Source organism: Castor canadensis, chromosome 18 (assembly GCF_047511655.1).
Source record: "Castor canadensis chromosome 18, mCasCan1.hap1v2, whole genome shotgun sequence".
NCBI lineage: Eukaryota > Metazoa > Chordata > Mammalia > Rodentia > Castoridae > Castor > Castor canadensis.
Window position 1 is genome coordinate 35,755,161 of NC_133403.1, and position 19,108 is coordinate 35,774,268.

The 19,108-nt window shown below is 44.8% G+C and overlaps 1 long non-coding RNA gene across 1 annotated transcript in view; it reads left to right on the top strand.

Annotated features, from left to right (window-relative positions):
- Positions 1-586: 586 nt before the first annotated feature.
- LOC141418781 (uncharacterized) overlaps positions 587-19,108 on the top strand; it is a 45,065-nt gene continuing 26,543 nt past the window's right edge. Inside the window, exons 1-2 of the long non-coding RNA XR_012443419.1 lie at positions 587-712; positions 15,343-15,623. This is a non-coding gene — a long non-coding RNA (uncharacterized lncRNA). The remainder of the gene's footprint in view (positions 713-15,342; positions 15,624-19,108) is intronic.

Genomic DNA, 19,108 nt, shown 5'->3' on the forward strand with positions numbered 1-19,108 from the left:
ACACAAGCTCCTCTAATTAGGTAGAAATGTATATTTTAGGTGACACACACATTAACTTCATGTCAAAATATACCTGCTTCCTCCTTTGGAGATGGGCTCGTTCCTTTCAGTTTGCTTTTTCTTTTATTTTATCTATTGTGTTGTCTTTGTTTTGTTACGGCCTCATAAATCTCCCGAAGATAATGAAGCCTTCCGTGAATGAAGATATGTGAATATCGGGGAATCTAGTTCAAGCGTGGGTAGAACTGAAGCTCTGAAGAATTTATTGATCATTGATTGATATGCTACGATAATGGCTCGTGGCAGTTGGAATAAAATAATAAAAGAAGTTAAGAGTCTACTCCTAGAATTTGATTTCGCCCTTAAATATAAAAATAAAAGAGTGCAAAAAGGCTTATTTTCAAGTGTGTCAGCATAATATAGTAATGCAGTAAAAATCACCGTTGCCATGCCTGAAGCTATCCACCAAATTCTTTCAGCAGCTTTGAAACTGGGAACACTGAAGAGCTGGAGCAAAGCAGGAAGGTGCTGCCTTCTGAAAGTGGCCAGCAGATGGCGCTCCAGCCACTGATTATTGCTTGGGCTGGATCACAGCCCTGTTGTTGGTTTTTCAGACTAGGGTGTGGACAGGCACTTGGGGGCTGATTTTGGGTAATCAACACCAAGATGCACAGAGAAGGAAGAAAGTAAGAAAGTCACGGAGCTGTATTTGGTGAGTGTTGGAGCTGACCAGATGTGGGTGTATTTTGACCTGGTACCATGATGTTCTGGGGTTTTCCAAAAACAGATCCCATAGTTAGTGGTGTAATTACAACATCTTCACATGCCCGGTGGAAATGAAAGGCATTTGGGTTCATTTTGGACCTTTTACCTGAAATTTCAGCTGAGTGGAAATCCTAGCGATGGTGCTGCCCGTGGTGGAAGGAGAAAAGAGAACAGACCGTGCGTGGGTGTGTCAGTGGATTTGTGTGTGTGTCCTTGATATTGTCAGACTGGAGGAAAGTAGTTGGGAGAGGAATATAAATGACTGAACCGTGAGGACCCCATGTGAGATAGACTGTGAATACAGAGTCACATGATCGGAGTCTAGACTTGGATGCACACTTAGTGTGAGAAGCCAGAGAAAGAATTATACTTCGGGTGCCAAAATGCTATAATTTGAGGTACAGTGGATGGGTGTGGAGTCATTGCTACTGCACATCAGAAATAGTCTTTCAAATCTGGGGATGGGGAAGGGGGAGGGCTGGCCACCACAACTGGGGAAAAAGAGGAAGAAAAAAAGGAAGTTTTCATTTTCCTGGAGGTTTCAAGGTCTTCCTAACAGAGCTCCCAAGTGTAGTAAAACCTCAATGAGCTGGAACTCAGCCAATCAGAGCCAGCGAGGCAAGCAACCAGGAAGTAAGTGGCTGTCGGGAACATATTAACAACAGAGATAAAAACCTTCTTCATGATGCAGCCTGGAATCAGTGTAAACTGGGGCTCTGGCTCCTTTGCATGTTTTGGTGGCCCTAAAGTTAGGCACGACAGAAAAGTCTATTTCTGTTTGAGAAGTACAGAATCTGAGTCTTATCCAAGTCGTTATTCACAAAATAAATTCACTAACACAGAAATAATAATTGCTGAAGTTAAGTCCTTTGTAAGAGTCCGAAGGCATTCTTGGTGCTTAGGGTGTATCATCCCATTTAGTTTTCACGAACATTCCCAGACATGCCCTATTGTTATCCTACCTTGCAAATTAGGACATCAAGTCTCAGAGACGTTAGGTCATTTGCCCAAGATCACACAGCTTGAAAAATGCAAAGCTGTGTTCTAATAATGGCTAAGAGAGCAAGTTTCCACTTAGGAGATTTGAGCCTGGTTTTCAAGCGTACACTGTGAAGCAGGAAAGAGTTCTCTGTTTATGAGGGCCCCTATTGGCCTCCAAAGTCCTCTTGTACTTTTCTTAGGGCAATGCCCCAGGGAAGAGACAGGTTTGAGGTACTGTGCAGTGAAAGTGTAAAGGTACTGTCCTCAAGAGAGGTCACTTAGGTGGAGGTGAGAAAAACTGGTAGTTCTTGTGCTCCTGTGGGTTTTGCACTGTAAGCCCCAGAGCGGGTAAGGTTATCAAAACCTGCAGGTGGAACAGAGCAAACCAGGGAGAACATGGGGTATTCTCTCTCCAGCTTCAGACTCGGGGTGGGGGGGGGGAGACACTCCTAATTTTTAAGGCTTTCTGCACTTTTTCCTTACTGTCTTATTACTCAACTCCAGCTCTTTGGCAATTGCTGGACTGGAAGACAACTGGAGACCAAGGCCAAGGTCAGACAGCCCTCCTATCTAAGAATTCCTGTCTTCCCATCCTCTTTGCTGTCTCTCCCTGCCCCAGCCTTCTCTGTGACTTTGAAGTGCTACAAAGTGACCTGTCTTGGAAGCCACATGGGCTGGTTAGGGCTCTGGGGCAAAGTGAGCTTGCTTGGGGAAGTATGAACAGACCTGTTTGGCTGGGATGACTTTGTAGGTACAAGGCAACTTCCTTGTTGGGACAACAGTCAGGGAGATTTGGCCTTCTGTGTACACTGGGGTTGAGAGTGAGAGTTGCTTTGTGACTCTCTTCATTGTCACAGTCAACTATCTCAATGTGGAAAATCCAACTTCTTTGATCCTGGACGCTATGCCTGCCCCTCCACCCTGTTCCTACTTATATGTTTATCCTATTAACAGTGATTCATTGAGGCCCTGTTGGGTACCAGACTTTGTGAACCAGAACTTAAGGGACTCAGATGTGATGGGGATGATGAAGCCATCACTATAACTGCACAGGGAAAAGCACTGAATTCACTTCTCCCCATGAGAGGTAGAAGGAAGGAGCAGAGAAGGCTTCCTGGAGGAGGTGACATTGAAGCAGATACAGAGAAGAGAAAGAATACAGATGAGTACATACAAAAGGGCTGGTGGTGAAGGGGGTAGAGGAGTTTGAGATACAGGAAATATCTCAGGAAAAGGAGAAGAGAGCCAGAACTGGGCTCAGAGCAGTAAGTAGGGGCTTGGGAACCAGGAAAAGGTATCCATTGATTATCCAGATGGTAATGAGGAGCAATTGATGGATTTAGGGCAAGGTAACCTCTGGCTAGCAGTATTTGGAGATGTGTGTTTTCTTAGAGACATCCTCTCCGTGCAAAGCTAAGGTTGTCCAGGCTGCAGACACAGGCACTCAAGAGAGGAAAAGGCACCAAGGCTCTGTTCAGAGCTGAGTAGAAATGATCAAAACCAAACAGGACACAGAGCCAGATTGCCCATCCCAGTAGCTGCCATAATCAGGAAGAAATAAAACAAACCCAATGAAACGAGATCTCAGAGACCACTCTTGGTTTTATTTCTGGGAGGGGTAGCTGGATCATTCCTGTAGTTCCCAGCGAGCAGCCTTCATTGGCAAAAGGAACATTCCAGACGATTCGAGAGTAGCTCTTACACTGCAAATGTCTTTCTAACCAAGGAAAACATTTTGCATGTTGTGACCAATTTCTCGTCCGCCTGCCTGGCTGTCCTTCCCCAGGGGAAGTAATTGGGGGAGAAAGGTCTGGAAGCATTGAGCTTTGATGTCTGGGGGAGGGGAGGCCTTTTCAACAAATGTCTGCAGCAGACACAGTGATTGAGAAAGGCACATCCGTTTTGGAAAACGCTCGCTGATTAAATGAATGTTTTCAACTGGAAAGCGTGTTCGAGCTGTTCAGCTACATCCCGGTGGAGCTGGAAGGAATCCTTCAGATCTTGCCTGACACGGGGGTTTCTGTGACCTTCTCCTATCCCTTGGCCCCCTCCGTCCTCAGAGATCAGGTCTTGTTCATTTATTCATTCATTTGGTCACTCAACAAATGTTCATGGAGCCCCCTGTGCCAGCCACGGGGGTAGGCACTGGCTGCTTCTAGTGACAAGGCTATGGGGTAGCGTTCCAACGGACCAGACAGGTATTCATGACGAATTCTTTTGCATCAGACATTCTTCTTACCCCTACACACATAAAGAAACAAAGAAGGGGGTCTTTAAAGCCTGGCATACGGGGTTCCAGTCCCGTCTCCCCTGTTTATGAGCTGTGCGACCTTGAACTCACAGAGGCTCAGCCTCTTCCAGCCTATCTTATAGTACCTGTCCTTATAGGGTGAGGGCGAGATTTAAATGAGATAGTATTGGAAAGTGCCTAGTCCAGTGTTAGGTCCACACGAAGAACTCAAGTTTATCACCAACTTCAAGGACATCAAAGTATTTTCACAAAGTCAAATTCACACCCATTGTAAAGCAAGTCGAATAGAAGCCCCCTTAATAAGTAGTGGAGGTCCTCTTACCCTACTGCCAGTTCCGCAAACATAGTAACAAAGATTATAGGACACTACCAATTCCACAGAGCTTCAGTATGAACAAAACAAAACAAAAAACCCCCAAAGAGCTAGTGACTTACTAGGCTGAAAAGTTCAGAGTCTAGCTATCTTCACATACAGCTGGTCCAGGGCTTCAGAGCAGAACCTCAGCCTCTGGTTTTCGTCTCCTCCCAGCTCTGCTTCTTCCACATAGACCCATCCATGGCACCCTCTCGGTACACGGTCCTGAGCACCTCCAGCCTTAGCTCTTCCCAGGAGAAAGAGAGCTCTTTGCTCACAGTTCCAGGCAAGCCTTGGCATGGACATTGATGGGCTGGCCTGGGTCACTGTACTCAACCTGAACAGCTTGGGAGATGCTGTTCTTTTATTTGCTGGCCTGGGTCATTTGTCCAACACTGGAGCCAGGAAGGGGATGTGGAGTCAATAAATCACCTGGACTGACAGTCAGAAAGGAGGAATTATGGTTGGCTACTTAAAGATGGAACCCTAGGGTGTCAAGACCAGTAAGTGTTGATCACTTATGAGGTGTTAACCACTGGTGTGCACCCTTCCAGATTTTTCTTCATGTGTGTACTTCTCTATATTACTCTCTACTGTGTGTGTGTAAATCCACAAATAGTTATTTATGCATGTGTGCACATATCTACATTTATCTACGTCTATGTTCTCCAAGGTGGGAAACTTGGTTTACTCACATAACAAATTTATAAATGTATCATAAATTTAAAAATATGTACATAGGTAGAGATGGATTGTTATTTTGAATAAGAATTTTAAAACTCAAGGGGTCCTTTATCTCAGGCTCTTCCTTTTACAGGTAGGACACCGAGGCCCCAAGTTGAGAGGGTCTTGCTCAAGGTCACACAAAGAATTGCTTCGGAGATTCTTGAGCCACATTCCTGCCTCTCTCTTTTCTAGTGACCTCTGTGAGCTCTGGACAACTGGGCTCCATGAGCGGATCCTAGAGGAAGTAGTGTGCATGGATGACTGGTGTAAAAAGTTTTGCTTTGAGGGATTTTATTTACTTTAGAAACAAGTGTCCAATCTTGCTGCATACTAAAGCTGAATCTGACTTGTATTCTGGGGATGGCAAATATTGAGCAAGAGACTCCTGGATGAACATGAAACTAAATAATAATTACAGTAAACTCCATTTTAAGGAAAAAAAAATCTACCCATGCATCCATCCATCCATCTACCCATCCAACTATCTACCTATCCATTGACTCATCTATCCATCCATCCATCTATGCACCCATCCATCCATCCATTTATCCATCCATGCATCCATCCATCCACCCACCCACCTACCTATCCATCCATCCCTCCCTCCATCCCTCCCTCCCTTCCTCCCTCCCTCTATCCATCCACTCATCCACCCACCCGTCCATCCATCCATCCATCCATCCATGCATCCATCCATCTACCCATCCATCCATCCACCCATCCACCCACCCGTCCATCCATCCATCCATCCATCCGTTTCTCAAACAGCATCAGCTTGCACCTGCTTCTCCTCTGGGCAGGGAGTGCTTGGTAAGATGTGGAGTCCTGGGCTCACCACCATGCAAACTTCAACAGAGGTTATTGGAGGCTGGGCTTGAACTCTATCAATAAAAGATAATTCTCCTGGTGTTTTGAATGCTCGTTTAAGTTGAAGAAACACAAGGAAAGACAGGGAAGGATCAAGAGATTGAAAGTGCCAAGAAGAAGGCTGAGAGTGAATGGTTGATAGGGTTCACTAGTGTGCACCCTTCCAGATTTTTCTTCATGTGTGTATTTCTCTATATTACTCTCTACTGTGTGTGTGTAAATCCACAAATAGTTATTTAGTATGTGTGTACACATCTATACCTATCTACGTCTATGTTCTCTGCCTGCTGGAGAATCATATTGGTGTACAGTTGTCTGCCTTCTCTGTGGTTGCACTTTCTGTAGTTTCTATTACTACAGTCAAAGGGAGCTAGGCATGGTGGTGCACACTGTAATCCCAGCACTCAGGATGCTAGAGGCAGGAGGATCATGAGTTCAAGGCCAGCTGGGTTATATAGTGAGACCCTGTCTCAAAAAAAGTGTGTGTGATACTTTGAGAAAGAGAGAGAGATCACATTCACATAACCTTCATTGCAGTATAGTGTTTTAATTGTTCTATTTTATTATTAGTTATTGTTACTGTGCCTAATTTATGAACTATCATAGATGTGCACGTGTAGGGAAATACACAGAACAAATAGAGTTTGTTACAATTTGTGACCTCAGGTGTCCATGGAGAGGGGGTGAAATGTGTCCAGTGGATAATGAGGGTTAGTGTATTCAAAGGTGATGAGTGAAGAGTTTTTGACAAGTCCCCTCCTGCACCCCCACCATGATTCCTAACTTTGGTGTTTGTACCTTTGTCAGTCCTCTATTCTTGGTGTGAGTGGGACCTGTCACCTTCTTCTAACCAGCAGAGTGTGAAAAGTGATAGTGTCTCTCTCCCGTGACCGCCTGCACCACGAAAGACCCCGTATGTGTAGACTCACTTTGCTTGGTGCGTGATGAAGTAAGCAATCGTGGTGGGAAAACCCAGATGGCAGAGCACCATGGGTGGCTTCTAAGATGAGCAGTGGTTCTGAAAGGTGAGGGAATCCTCTAGCTACAGACAGTTCTGTGTCTAGGACCCTCAATTCTAGAGCCAAGCCTCCAGGTGAGAACACAGCTGGGCTGGTATTTTTATTAAAACCATGTGAGACCTTAAGCAGAGAATCAGCTGAGCCATGTCCACACACTGACCTGCAGAAACAGTGGGAAAATAAATGCATGCTGTTTCAAGCTACTCCATTTGTGCTAATTTATTATGCAGAAATAGAACACTTCATACAAGATGTGTGGTTTGGGATGAGTTGCTTACCAAAATAATAATAATACTGATACTAATAGCCCTTGGTGACTACTGTTTGCACAAAGTACTATTTTGCATCTTAAGAGAGTTTTAGGTTGTGTTTAAGTCAGTTCCAACGGCAGGGGATGGGAAATGTCGAAAGTTTCCTTTTCAATTTTAGGAGCACGTGATCTCACTGTCGCCTGCTTATTAAACTGGGAGGGTCAAATGAACACATTTAAGAAACACTGGCTCTAGAACAGCATGCTGTCTACACTGAGTTCTAGCTTCCCTGAAATTTAAACTCCTCACTTTTTTTTTTTTAAGATTTTATTTTATTTATTTATTTATTTTTCTTTTATTATTCATATGTGCATACAAGGCTTGGGTCATTTCTCCCCCTGCCCCCACCCCCTCCCTTACCACTCACTCCCCCCCCTCCCTCTGCCCCCCAACCCCTCAATACCCAGCAGAAACTATTTTGCCCTTATCTCTAATTTTGTTGAAGAGAGAGTATAAGCAATAATAGGAAGGAACAAGGGTTTTTGCTGGTTGAGATAGGGATAGCTATACAGGGCATTGACTCACATTGATTTCCTGTGCGTGGGTGTTACCTTCTAGGTTAATTTTTTTTGATCTCACCTTTTCTCTAGTTCCTGTTCCCCTTTTCCTATTGGCCTCAGTTGCTTTTAAGGTATCTGCTTTAGTTTCTCTGCGTTTAGGGCAACAAATGCTATCTAATTTTTTAGGTGTCTCACCTATCCTCACCCCTCCCTTGTGTGCTAAAGCTTTTATCATGTGCTCATAGTCCAATCCCATTGTTGTGTTTGCCCTTGATCTAAGGTCCACATATGAGGAAGAACATACGATTTTTGGTCTTTTGGGCCAGGCTAACCTCACTCTGAATGATTAAACTCCTCACTTTTAAAGTAGGATCATATATCACCTACTGAAGATTAGGTAAAATAATACCCATTGAGCTATCTGTAATTACAACTGTACATCCAGCACAGTGCTTGGGGCAAAGTGGCTAACCTGAGGTTGACGAGTCCCTACAGCTGGACTCGAGGGGCTTTGCAGAGCTCTCCCTTCTCCTAAGACGCAGGCAAGGAGGGTGCACATGGGGTTTGTAACCAGGGAGGCTCTGCCCTTCTCCTTCCTTCTCTCCTCCTTCCTCCTCTCTCCTCTCCTCTCCCCTCCTCTCTCTCTCTTTCCCTTCCCTTTCCTCCCTCCTTCCTTTCCTTTCTTCTTTCCTTCCCTCTTTCTTTTATAGCCTTTTCCTCCCCCTCCCTTCCTTCCCTCCCTTTCTCCCTTCCCTTCTTCCCTCCTTCCCTCCCTCCCCCTCTCTCCCCTTCCTTCCCTCCCCCTTTCCTCCTTTCTTCCCTCCCTCCCTCTCTTTCCTCCTTCTTTCCCTCCTTCCCTCCCTCCTTCCCCTCTTTCCCTCCCCCTTCCCTCCCTTCCCTCCCTCCCTCACTCCTTCCTTCCCTCCTTCCTTCCTCTAGGCAAATTACTGCACTAATGCAGATACATGATCTGCCAATGGCTGTTGTGCTGCTTTGCTTAGAGAATAATGACAAGAACAAAGTCTCTATATGTTCAGTACAGATGTAATTTTGGTGGTTTTATTTTCAGTGTCTGAGGGCTGCAGAGAAAGAGGGCTGGCTGCATGGAGGACAGACACCTTCAGGACAGGCAGGTGACAGCAGTGAGTGAGGCTGTTCAGTCTATGCAAAGGGTGACAACTAAGAAATTGGCCATTGGAAAGTGCCTTGGAGTCCAAACCCAGCAGATCGTGGGCTTCAGGCTCCTGGTGTGGCCTGGAAAGCCTGGCCAGATGGATTCTTAGTTGGCGAGGAGAAATGGTTAGGTGGACTCAGCTAGTGAAAGAGCTGTGGGTTGAAGGAGTGAGTGAGCACTTGACGTTGACACCTCTAGATCTGAAAAGTCCACTATGGTTTCCACTGGCCATATGGCTACTGAAATAAAATTTAAAAACCAGTCCCTTGCCTGGAATGGTAGCACATACTTATAATCCCAGCATTCAGAAGTTTGAGGCAGGAGGATCTAGAGTTCAAGGTCAGCTTGGTTCCCATAGGAAGACCCTATCTCAAAATACCAAAGAGAGAAAAATCAGTTCCTCTAACCACATTTCTGGTTTGCAAGGTCTCTATGTGGCAAGTGGCTACCATGTTGGATGGTTAGGTGACGTCCATGGAACCTTAGAAGGTTCCAGGAGACGCTAAGATTCTGAGGTAGGACCTCCAGCCTGGCTGTTATTTCTAGGAAGGAGTTTAGAAGGTTTTCCTCACTGACACAAGCCGCTTCTCAGAGTTTGTGCTTGTGACAGTTGGGGACGATCCAACTGTGTTTGGCTTGAGACCCTGGCCGTGGGTCTTGCACGTTGTAAGGGAAGGTAGAGCGGTACTCACAGAGCAGTGTACATGCTTGCTGTGGGACAGACAGACTGAGAGCTTTGGAACCCCATGAAGGGGGTTTTCAATTCTGGCTTTGTAACCTTGGTGACGGTACTTCAATTTGGGAGCATCAGTTTCCCCACCTGTACCCTGAGGGTAAGAATTCCTTCTCAAAGTTGAGGTTTAGCGTTGATGTCATAAAGCATGAAAGCAGTTTGCTTAGAATCTGGTATACAGTAAGTGCTCAAACAAGAAAAGTGATTACTAGAGGGCAGTGAACTTCATTTTAGTTTTTGTGAGTGAGCTGGGAAAACAGGCATGCAGAAAGTTCATTAAGAGATCTCTCTTGAAGGAAGGTCAGCCTGCTTGGCTGGTTATTCTAAAGCAAGGATAAATTAAAGGGAGTTAAAAATGGCCACCATGACTTCCTCACAGAGGGGTCTATGTCTCCATTCCTTGAATCTGAGTGGGTTCTGTGGCTGCTCCACCAATAGAATCTGGAGAAAGTGGTATTAGTTAAATTTGGGAGGGAAAAGATGGGCAGATGGCACTTCCTGCTCACTCTGGAGATCCTGTGTGGCTACTTGAGTCAAACTGCCCTGATTCCACGTGGAGAAGCTCTGAGGCCACAGGGAATGGCCGGCATTGCAACTAATCCTAGAAGTCCACATTTGGACTCTAGGCATTTCATTTTGGAATCCTGTGAACTGCCCAGCCATTGGCTGAAAACAGCCGAATGACTCCCAATCTATCTTAAGGTGAGAATTGTCCATCTGAACCCAGAAAATGGCGAGATATGAAAGCAATAAATGGATATTTCAAGCCACCAAATTTTGGGGGCAGCAATGGATTATGAGAACCTGGATCAAAACACTTCTTCCTACTTACTGATTTTGGTGTCTGCATGGGTTATGGTGCTGAGGAAAGTATGGTGGTTGATTAATAATGTCTGCATTGGGGTGATTAGAGAGTGACTGTGTGGACTCCACCTTTCCTAGAACATCGAGGATAAAATTGATCACAGCCATTATTCATTCTTGTTTTTTTTCCCACCAGAAAATTATACAGCCTACTCTGATTTGGGAGGAAGAAATTGCTTTAGGATGTCTCTCTCCTTGTGGACTATGAGGACCATTGATCAAAACCTATTTGTTTGGGGTGCTAGGATCCTTGATTTTAAGTTGCCCTGGGGACATGGAAGGTTGTAGCATGAATAACATTGATTTTGTGAGCCAGAAATCATGAGTTCCAGTCTTGCCCCTTCTCACTGTGTGACCTCGGGCACATAAGTGACCTATTCTGATTCTCTGTTTTCTCCTTTATAAAAATTGAGTAAATGAAATTCTCCCAGTTGATCTTACATTGTGGTAACATGGGTCAAACCAGAGAGTGTGTGGCACGGGAAATAATAGTGTGGAACTGTTAGGAGCACAGAATCTGGAGCCAAACCTCCTGGGTCAAGTCTCAGCACAACCCTTTGCTAGCTGGTAACCTTGGGGCAAGGGCCTCAACTTCCTTGTCCTTCTCGTGGGTCTCATCTTTAAAGTGCAGTGGAAGACCAGGTGTGATAGCTCGTACCTGTAATCTCAGCTACTGGGGAGGCTTAGGATTGTGCTCTGAAGTCAGGCCTGGGAAAAAAGCATGAGACTGTACCTGAAAAATAAGTAAAAGCACAAAGTATAGCTCAAGTGGTAGACTGCTTATCTAGCAAGTGCAAGGCCCTGAATTCAAACCCCAGTGTGGTCTCCTAATAAATAAATAAGTAATAAAGTGTGGTGGAGGGTGCCTACTCATTCAGTAGGTATACAGTTAGCACTCGATATAGACTAACTTGCACCACTGTGTGATGTGGTCACAGTGCAGGTCGTTGATGGTGGTCAGTATTTCCTGACCTAACTCTGCACAGCCAGGGCACTGAGTGTGAGCAGAATGGATGGCTTGCTCCTGGATAGAAGTTTTAAAAGCCAGTCTGTCTCTCCCTACCATGGTGACCAGGACATTTCTGAACATTGGCTGCTCCATTGGCCCGGTACTAGAATGAGGACGGAGGGGCAGACACCCCAGATGACCAGGAATAGAAAGAAGCATGAATGAGGAAAGAGCTTTGCTGTTTGTCATCACTGCAGCAGAACCTAACTTGTCCTGACTAATACAGCAATGGGGCACAGGAAACTTCATTCTCCAAAGAAAGATTTCAGGGGGCCACACTTCCATGACATTTAAAAAAATAATTCCAGTGTACAAATATAGACAAGGGAAGGAAAAATTTTTTAGCTTTTGAGGAAAGAATTGACTGTTGTTTTTTCCCCCCTGACCCCGGCATAGATTCTTACTGAGTAAAACAGTGGGTTTCGTGGAAAGTGTGCAGCTTTTATCAAAACGGAAGCTGGTGTCACTGTGCATGTTTTCACAAAACAAAAACTCTATGAAAAGAAAATCTATGAAAACCACTGAGCGTGTTAAGGGTTAGAGGCAACAGAAAATTGGCTTATTTTGCGTGGGTTAAATAAACAAAGGGTTCTTGAACCAGAGTGTGAGAGTTTCTGGTTGCCATCCAACTTTGCAGAGACATATTTACAGTATGGCTTTTGATGTGTGGGGGGCTTTGGTGTGTGTCGCCCTGCTGATTGGGCAGAGGATTGGTCTGAGAAGTGGACAGCTTTAGATGTCTCAGGAAATCAAAGATGAAACACAGCTTTCTTAACTTCCAGGGGAGCGTGGTGTGTGTGTGTGGGGCGGGTTTCTGGGAAAAAACTGTGAGTTGAATTATTTAATTATTCAACAATTTTTATGACCTTGTAATCTCTGAGTCCCCTACACCCCAATTTCACAATTTTATTTCATGCTTCAGACTTATGATCACAGCCCTGGAGGTGATGTTTTGGGGTGTCTTCCTTGACAGTAGGTGTTTTGGGGTGTGTGGTGAGGGTAAGAATGAATCACCAGGTTCTTGTGGTTTAGTTGTCGATGTCATCAGGGAAGGCTTGGGGCAGAATGCATGGTTCCGCCAGGCTCTTGTGTCCGCTTGTCTCTGGTTTACCTGTGGTGACATGAATGGAGTGGGATTAGTTGGTACCCATGTGGACAGCACCACGTCCTGTAAACAGCCTTCATTTTGGGTTGTTTCTGCGGCTCAGCAACACCTCCGGATCTTTGGTGACTTATTTCCTTTCTGTGCCACATCATATTCAAAAATACCATTGCGGATAACTCATGGTCCACCTTTTTCCCCTAGCTATTTTTCAGATAGGGTCTCATGCTTTGGCTAGAGGCTGGCTTTGAACATGATTGTCCTACCTCTGCCTTCCAACTAGCTGGAGTTGCAGGTGTGGACCACCATGCCCAGCTTGCTTTTTGAGATAGGGTCTTGCTAACTCTTTGCCTGGGTTAGCCTTGAACCATGATCCTCCTATCTCTGCTTCCTTAGTAGCTGGGATTGCAGGTGTGCGCCACTATGCTCAGCCTACATTTCTTTGATACCAATGATGACTCTGAAAGGAAATGATTGCGAGTGACCAGGAACCAAATTTCACATGGCTTCCTTCAAGTGCAAACTCCATATCACAAAACGACCCTGTTATAGTTTCTCAGCCTCCCTGTGCATTGTTCTGTGCTTTGTCACCTTATGATGGCGGACACATGGCACCTGTGTTATCAGGTCCCCATCCCAGTCAATGGCAGACATCATGAAGAGATCTCCGAATACTTTCCTCTGTCTCCTTACAGGGTCACCCTTGCTCTCGGCATGTACTCCAGGCAACCACACTCAACTGACGATGACACCTGGTGTGACGGTGTCATCTAGGTGGACTGGCTTCCTTTCCTGAACATTTGGGATTTCTCCCACATTTGCATGCTTCTGAGTACAGGTCATTTTCTCCAGAAACTCCCTCATCTCTGCACAACAGCTGCATGTGTTCTTGTAGATTTAATTCAGCTTATCAAGTTTCTACAAGTAGCCTCCGCGTCATCAAGTCATAATGAATGTTTCTTGAGTTCATTTAAAATCCTATACAATTGCTTGCTCTGATGACTCAGACTCAGTTGATATGTTTTCCCAGTCTCGAATACTGTATTGTACTCTGGGTGTCATTGCATCTGAAATACTTTTTAGATTTTGTGATTACTAAAGGTATGCATACCCTGTCTCTCCAACTAGACATTTTTGGAGATGGGATCTCAGTATGCAGCCCAGGCTAGTCTTAAACTTGCCTCAGTTTCCCAAGTGTTGGGATTACAGGCATGCACCATCACTCCAGCTTCAATAACTGGATTATTGTTATTTTTTGTGGTACTGGGTTTGAACTCAGGACCTACACCTTGAGCCACTCCACCAGCCCTTTTTTGTGATTTTTTTTTTCATGATAAGTTCTCGTGAACTATTTGCTTGGATTGGCTTTGAACAGCGATCCTCCTGATCTCTGCCTCCTGAGTAGCTAAGATTACAGACATGAGCCACTGGCGCCTGGCTTACAACTAGATTCTTGAAGGTAGGAGTCCCAGAGTTTTTGGAGTAGGCAGATCGGAGTTCAAATCCTGTCTTTGCCACTTCTTAACAAAGTGGTCTCCACCTCCCTGGAATCAAGTTCCTCTATGCAGAATGAAGCGGTCTGAGAAACTTATTGCTTAAAGTTTGTTGTGAAAACTCAATGCACATAAACCCTTAACCCAGTTTCTCATAGATAGTAGTGGAGTGAATATGACTTGTGGGTGTTTGCAGTGTTGGTAGAACACATTGAGCTATGAAGAGCCCTGGCACCAGTCCTAATTTCCAACCCACTGTTGGCAAATGATCAGCTTGGGAAAGTCACCTCCAAGTCTTGCCTTACTCAGCAGTCCTTGCTCTGCTTCTACTTTTTTTTATTTTCTACTTTGATTTTTGGTAGAAATGGGATCTTGCGGGTGAAATCAAAGGTGGTATTAAAAATACTTAGTGTTGGAAACTGGTGGCTCACGCCTGTAATCCTATCTACTCTGGAAGCAGAGATCAGGAGGATCGAGGTTTGAGGCCAGCATGGGCAAAATAGTTAGTGAGACCCTATCTTGAAAATTCACAACATACACCAAAAATGGGCTGGCGGAGTAGCTCATGTGGTAGAGCACCTGCCTAACAAGCATGAAACCCTGAGCTCAAATCCCAGTACAGCCAAAAAAAGTTAGCATTAGGGAAAGAAGATAAGCCAGTTACAACAACAATCATGGTCACTCTGAATGTCGCCCTTGGTCAAGACATTGTGGAAATCATGAAACATGATCTCCATCGTCATTAATTCAGAGGTAAAATAAATATGGGAGTAGTTTCCTCAAATAAAAGATATGTCATAGGAAGTCTGGCTGAATCCAGATTCACACTTGAAACCAACTCAACGTGATTAAATAGAAGGGAATTTACATCCCCAAGTTACTGAAAAAAAAAATCAGTGACAGGTTTGAATTTAGGCATGGCTTGATCAAATTGTCTATCAGGACTCAGTTTTATTCAGATCCCTCTTGGGCCCTGCTGTTGTCTGTGTCAGGCAGTCTTTCCCTGTGTGATGACGCTAAGACAGTTACAAGAGTTCCCGAATTATATGCTAGCCTCCCAACTGGAAATGCAATGGAAAAGGAGAACCTTTTCCCATGAGAACTGGAATTAACGTGCGTCTCTCTGATTGGCTGTCAGTTGTCACATGCTCATTCCCTAAACCAATCACTAATGGGATGCTTGGATTGGCAGGTGCTGCTTCAGGCATGGATTGTTCACGTGGGCTTGGAGAGAGACACATTCCCACCAACATGGAACCCAGCCAGGCTGAAAACACAGCTTTCTGCCATGATGGCTCAATGCCACAGCACCAGAGAAGTAGAAGATGGCGCTGTCCTCATCTGTGCATGGCTCCTCCCCACTCTACAGAGCTCGCAGAGTAGAACAAAGGGTGCTGTGTCTGCATTCCTCCCTCGAACATCCATGGCCTACCCGACTTCCTTCTTGCCCAGATGTGGGGAAGAGGCCTCAGGGTAGGGCACTGGTGGGACATGGGGGCTGATGTCACATGGGTTTGGCAGCCACTCCAATATGGCACTGGCAGTTTTAGAATCATGAGGGAAAGGCAAAACCACAATGTGACCATCCAGGCAGTTCTTCCTTTACTCTTACTTTTCCTCAAAGCCTGGGTCCTTTCAGGGAAATTTAATCCTTGTGTTTCTGTTTAATTTGAGAGATACTTAGGTCATCAGCATGGAGCCTATAAAGAGCCATTTGATGTCCAGGAAGAATTATGAGTTGTAAATAAGCCTCTTAAAATGTGCGTACATGCTTGCACATGTGTGAGTTGAGTGTGTGTGTGTGAGTGTGTGTGCACACCCTCAAAATTGATCTTTTCAAATGCTGCATTCCACTGGATTTGAACTCATCAGAAAGTGAGGTCCATATCTCAAAGTGATGGAAAGAGCTGTTGGCTTTCCATTCCTTTTTCAGAAGCACACGTAGAATTGTAGACTCACAACGCATACTTCCTCACACCCACGCAGTCTGGGAGTTGGGATCTCTTTACAGGCAACGTTTGGAGCTTTCTGTATTCACCATCTCCCAATCTTTTAAAAAATTTTAGTTTTCAATTAGCATACATTAATAATATTAGATTTCATTGTGATTGTTCCATTTATGTGTTCTTGGGACAACTTCACCCCCTCAATTATATTTCCATTCTCTTCCCCATCCCTCTTTTCAAAGCATTTATTGGGTTTTGTTATGTGAGCGTTGGGCCATGGCTAAATGGCCTGGCTGTATGGTCAAGGGCCAGGGAGCAAAATGACTGGAAGATCAAAGACAAAGAGAACTGAGATATGGGAGCGAAAGTTGTGATGAGTTTTGTACATGTGCTACTGTCTATGAGAGCCCATTAACACATATAAACAAGAAATCTGAATGCCCAGTGGGTGAGTCATGGGGACCACTGTTGAGCCCTCACTGAGCTGTTCCTGGAGGACACCAGCCAGCAGCATGGTGGCCAGTTGATTATATTGAACCCTTTACTGATCCTGGAAGGACCAGCAGTTCATCAGTGTAACTATGATACCACCTTGCCTGCCATACATCTTCAACTAGTCCCATAGCATAGAACACCAGTGTATAGGTCCCAAAGTCCATGCAACAGAGTGTGACCAGGAAACACATATTACACATACTACATCTATGTATTAGTTGTAAAATACATTGTATCCTTTGCAAAAGCTAGCCTCACGGAGTTCTGGAACAATCCTCTAAAGATACAGCTTAAACATCCACTTGAGATAACACATTGGAAGGCAGGGTACCATCTTGAGGGATTCAGGGGCCCATACTGGGTCCCCAACAGGAAAAATATGTGTCCGGAGACCAAGGAGTGGGAGCAGGAATGACCTCATTCACCATAATTCCCAGTGACTTTTCAGAGGCTTTGCAGTTACCTTCTCCTCCACTCTGGGTTCTTCAATGTTGGTGGTCTCCAGCCCTGAAGGGGACACAGTGTCTGGTTGAACCACAAGCTACAATGTGGCCAGGATTCTTTGGGCTCAAAAACAAGCCAGCAAGAAGGGGATTAACCGCACTGAGAGGAATTATTGACCTTAACCTGCACAAGGAGGCAGACTTTTGTTTATATAAAGGACATTGGAAACTCAGGTGTGTGGAAAGCAGGTGATCTATTTGGGGCCCCCTGTTACTACCTGTCCCATGATAACAGAAAGTAGACATTTACAGAAACACTGACTTGAGAAGAACTTCAAATACATGTGGAATGAGTGAGTGAATTGATGGGTGGATGGATGGATGAATGGATGGATGAATGGATGGATGACGGATGGATGGATGGATGGATGATGGATGGATGGATGGATGATGGATGGATGGATGTATGTATGAATGGATGGATGGATGGATGAATGGATGGATGGATGGATAATGGATGGATGGATGGATGGATGAATGGATGGATGATGGATGGATGGATGAATGAACGGATGGATGGATGGATGGATGGATGAATGGATGGATGGATGGATGAATGGATGGATGGATGGATAATGGATGGATGGATGGATGGATGAATGGATGGATGATGGATGGATGGATGAATGAACGGATGGATGATGGATGGATGGATGGATGGATGAATGGATGGATGATGGATGGATGGATGGATGATGGATGGATGAATGAAGCTTAACCTTTGAGATCATACTGTCCACTTGGGAAACTGCCCTAAGAACTAGGGTAAACTTTTGGGGAAGTCTTTCCAGAGTCCCAGGACTTATCTATCAATCCCAGAATTCTCATTAACTCCCTCTTCACTCATGGAAAGAATCCTTTTAAAACTGAGACCCCAGCTGCTCCATGACTCCAGGCATGGGCATGAGGATGGCAGGTGATCAAGGACTCTCTCTACTGAATCCCAGTGTTTTTAAAGTGACAGGAGCTTTTCTGATGCCATCTCCTTCTTTAGGTTAGGTGGGAAAATGAAGAACTAAGATCAGGTGATTTGTCAAAAGTCACGTAAGGTATTTTTATTTAAATATTACGCAAATCTGAAAATTTGTTCTTTCCTTTCTTTGGTTAGTTGAAGGGTACCAGTTGACTCTGGAGCACATGATTCTAGTTATTGTGTACCTCCCTCTACTTCCTGCCAAATCTCATGTGCTGAAGACTTGGTCCTCAGTGCCTTGTTCAGAGCTGGGGCATTGGGGATGTGATTGGATCATGAGGACTGTGACCTCATCAATGGATTAATCCATTGACAGATTCATAATTGAAGACTTTTGGGTGGTGTAGGAACTTTTGGGTGGTGTGACTTTGAAGGGTGGATCTTGTCCCTGCTCTTTTTCTCTGTCCATCATGCAGTGAACAGCTTTGCTCCACAATGTGTTCCCTGCCTCACCATCCACAGACCCAGAGGCAATGGAACCAAGTGAACCAGAGCCAAAATAAATCCATCTTCTTTCAAGTTCTTTCATTTTTTAAACATTTTGTCACAGCAACAAAAAGATACTAGTATGCTAGCTGCCTGGTCATTGTGTCTCCTTTATCAGAATCATATTTACACTGAAAAGGAGTCTATCTCTCCAGGGTTAGGATTCCTGCCTCTGAGGGCAACTTGAGAGTATGAAAAACCCACTGTTTTAGGTAACCTGTTTTTCAAGTTAAATTTAATAGGAGAAAAATTATAGAAGGCTTCCCTCAGTCCATGAGAACAAACACATCAAAGTACCCAATGCATGTGGCCCATGTGACTAAAATAGCCCCTCCAGCCATCCTATTTGATTGGATGAGCCTATCAGCATTCCCATCTTTTTGGGTGGGGAAACTGAGTCTCAGCCTCTATGAGGAGCCTGTGGGTGTAGCCAGGGCCATCACTCAGGCCTCAGGCGTCTCTGTCAGGGTTTTATTGAGCAGAGCTGCCTGTCGCCATATGCATTTAAATAATGAACTGGGATCAATACCTGTCTCTGTTCTCGTCCCCCGATGA